Genomic DNA, 4,441 nt, shown 5'->3' with positions numbered 1-4,441 from the left:
TTTTTCATCATTAGAAAATAATCAATATGTACAAGTCAACCCATCACCAAGTCTCATTACCCTAAACACATATTACAAGGAAATACATGAATTCCATACACTTAACAAGGGTTTAGAAATCCACTTGCCTCAAGTAATCGAACAATCACTCCGGGACTTGAGCCTTTCCCTTTCGTTGAGCTTCCAAATCAATGCAAATCTAATCAAGTACATAATCACAATAAGATTTTGAAACTAGTAACACCCATTTTACTATAGGTTAGACTAGACCCAAAAACTCACTCAATTTATAATCAAGTTCCTAAATCTTGATTCCAACCAATAGGTCAAATCTCATATTTCCTAAATTTCAAGTCTAAGGTTAAGTCATAATTTCTCCAAACACCACAACCCTGAGAGTTTTCATATAATATAATATACCCAATATTCAATTTCACATCTTAATATATCAAATTTGAATCTTAAAATGGTGACCAGATTTAGAGGCGTAATCAACATCCTTAACTATTGAAATCTTTACAAAAGTCTAGACTCCACCATTAATTTATATAATGTATGACATTGTATTCATAATGGCAATCATTGGCCAACATCACATGAAGAATAATCACATAGCAGCCTATTTTTCTTTTCCAATTTACAAACACTACAATCCCTGACAAAAATCTTTAATTAATTCCACAACTCCAACGACAACTATGCTACAAGGGGTCCGCGTGCAATCATATTTCCTCATCCAACATTATTCAACATACTAATTAACCATTACAGAAATCACACATTACATACTATTATTCAAAGAACCCACATAAAGCAATAATTATTCTCAATTCAATCTAATCTTATAACTTTAATACGATAATTTCATCAACACTGTCAGATCCTTACTTGCTAACTCATCTCTGCTAATAATGGACATTACTAATAGGTTGCCATCATTACTAACTGACAACTAACATAAATGAAAGGAAATTTCAATGAAAACAATTACCTGAACGAAAATTAGTCGGTTCCTACGCTGGCCGCCGTAACTCTGCGTAGGTAAGTTCTTATTTTTCCTTTCTTAAGTTATGCACCAAAAACTATCAACCCTAATAATTTATTTTCCTATAAGGGTCAAGTGGTATTAAACTAATTATAATTTAACCCATTAAGTATTAACTAAAATTAGTTATTTAATAATTGACCATCAATTAGTTCACTCTAGTTAAATGAATATTCAAAATTTTCAAAAATGACCTTCCGGGTCATTACATATACCTAGCAAATATTGTCGTACACCTTGTTTCTCAGCGTGTGTGATCTTTTTGGTCACGATTTCAAGTCCCTTAAATACTTGCATTTTGTCCGAGTTGATTTTTTCTCCTCGAAAATGGCTGACAAGGTCAACAGAGAGACGAGAGTTTCCCGTTCCTATTGCTCCCATTATGAACACCACTTTCTTCTTGTTGTTGTTGTTGTTGATGAAAGTATTCATTTTAGCAACACATAAAATAAAATTATAATAATAATTAGTTTAAAATAGTAAATAATCTCCTGAAAAACACTCATGCATACACTCATACATTAACAAATCTTATAAATATAAAGTTAATAAGTAGAAACCTTGCTTGAGATGTAATAAGCTATGTAAAATAATATATTTTCTTGATGGTGGTTATGAAAGAGATTGCATTGAGCATTCATAGTAAAATGTATTTGTGGACTTATTAATTATCATACCATATTCAGAAATACTGATATCTTTTAAGATAAGATCAATGACTTTTGAAAAATGTATAGATATGTCAACTGGAATTTTGGTAATGACAAGTAAATCATTTTAGGATAAAGTTATCAAATGTATATTGTTTGGAGATCGCATATAACTGGGCATTTTTAGTATAAATGTGATTAGGAACTTATGAATTGGTATATACCAAATTTTAAAAAAAAATCAAATCTTTAAGGTTAAGAATAATTCTTGAAAAAAAACTAAAGATACGTCAGCTTGAATTTGGGTGATTAGGCTAAAATAATTTTAGGATGAAGTTTCTAGATGCACATTGTTATGAGATCACATACAAGATTGACGAAAATATGGATTTCAAAAGGATTGTACAAAGAACTCAAAAATAATTCTGAAGGAATACATTCAAGTGATAATGCGTCAATTCATACACTATTTAGCAACACGTAATAAGTGCTAAGTCTAATTTAATTAGAAGGGAAAGAACAATTATCGATAACAATTTCAATTACAATTATTTATATTTACTTGTGCAGAATGTAATAATAGATAAATGTTTTATTGAATGAAGCTTCCATCATCATGATTGAATTAGGTAGAATATATTTTCTTAAATGATCCTTACCGATAGATTGCAAATTTATTATTTTCTCTTCTTTGTCTATGTAACAATTTTAAATTTGGAGTTAAGAATTTTAATTTAAGTTTAGAATCTTCCCAAACATTTATAGACATTTATTTTTTCACTCTATTACCTTTATATTAAGAATGATCTCATGTAATTGTATAAGTACGTATTTATATTAATATATATTAAATATCAAAGATTTGGACTTGGATTTGGACTTGGCGCTTGGGCTTGGATCGGACCTTAAAATAAATATTTTTATAAGGCTTAAATATTTGCTCTATAAATAACAATGTTTTTTACAGACAAGAATAGTATATATATCTGTAGTTCGATAAAAACTGTACAAAATAGGTCAAAAATTAAAGTGTCCAAGAGACAAAATAACACAAGATAGAGATAATGATAGTTTATGTACACTCAATACTAATATTGTGATCATCATTTTTTGAGAAATCTTTTTCACAATATCTAGGCATGGTTGCAAAACAGCATTCCTCCATGCTTCGTCAACAGCTTCTTTTCTAATTTCTTTGGAAACGTCAGTAGCAATAATATGATGCACCGACCACATTTTCTCATTTATTAATCGTTGAATCTTGTCAAGTTGGTTACAAATTAATATACAAATATTACGCTTGATACTTGAAATTGAAGTTTGAAGAATCATCTTCTTTGATTCATCATCTCCATCTATATTTTTTTCTTCCCTTAAATATTTGGTCCATTTTCAGGGGACACCAATGAACCGTCAGATTCCTTTGGTGTAATCTGCATTTGGAATGAAAATTTGCCGCACCTCATCCACCAGCCTTGCATGCAACTTAAATTTAAGAATAGTTTTAATTAGGTGAACATATATTTGAAAACCAAAAGTATTATTTAGATAACTATATAAGAAAAGTTTTAGGTAGAGTCATTATTATATTTTGATTCATATATAAAATAACTACAAAAACTACCTGCATTGACTATTTCATCAACCCTCGTGTCAACTCTACGGTTCAAGACTGATTGCTCTACATCAATCCAAATAAAGCAACTGTCATACTTATATTTGAACATGAACACAATGTCTTCCACAAGGTTATCAATATACGAATTAGACCCTCCAACAATAATTGGAACACATTGAGTCTTCAAAAAAAATTATATGTAGACAATGGACTTCAGACAGAAATCTTTGACCGTGAAGTTGGAATCTTGCTCAATTTCACCTCAATATTTGTGAAACAAAATAACTGTCAATTAATATTCACATTAAAATAAAGGAATCACTAAAGAATGTCTTTTTCAAATAGGTATACCTAGCAAATAGTGTCGTACACCTTGTTTCTCAGCGTGTATGATCTTGTTGGTCACGATTTCAAGTCCCTTAAATACTTGCATTTTGTCCGAGTTTATTATTTCTTATCGAAAATGGGTGGCAAGATCAACAGAGAGACGAGATTTTCCCGTTCCTGTTGCTCCCATTATGAACATCACTTTCTTCTTATTGTTGTTGTTGATGAAAGTATTAATTTTAGCTACACATAAAATAAAATCATAATAATAATTAGTTTAAACTAGTAAATAATCTCATGAAAACCATTCATGTATATACTCATACATTAAAAAATCTTATAAATTATCACGACCCGAGCCTACACCCTGGTCATGGCCGGCACTCGAAGACCATTGTTGGTCCCCAAGCGAACCCTCATCCTGGATGACTACAAGAGGAAAACTAACTTAAGCATGCAAAAGCTTAAAAACTGAAATAAAAGTTCATAAAACCTAAATACAAACTTTAAGTCCAAAGAAAACTCTGTATAATAAAATATATACAACTCTCCATAAAAAGGGAACTTTAGTTTTTAAAAAATTTAATAAAATAAATTATACACACTTATCAACTATACTGACTATCTATGAAGCCTCTAAATGACAATGATGGAAGTCTGGACAATACCCATGACCTCCTAACAACTGAAAGTAAATGGAATCCTCCGGAAGCAAGGAGGCTCACCATAGCTAACTCGAACTCTCGGATGTATCAACGAAACTCCTATTGATGATCCTGAATACATGTGTCTGCATCATGA

Source organism: Solanum tuberosum, unplaced genomic scaffold, assembly GCF_000226075.1.
Source record: "Solanum tuberosum cultivar DM 1-3 516 R44 unplaced genomic scaffold, SolTub_3.0 scf00526, whole genome shotgun sequence".
NCBI classification, from domain to species: domain Eukaryota; kingdom Viridiplantae; phylum Streptophyta; class Magnoliopsida; order Solanales; family Solanaceae; genus Solanum; species Solanum tuberosum.
This window is presented reverse-complemented; position numbering follows the sequence as displayed.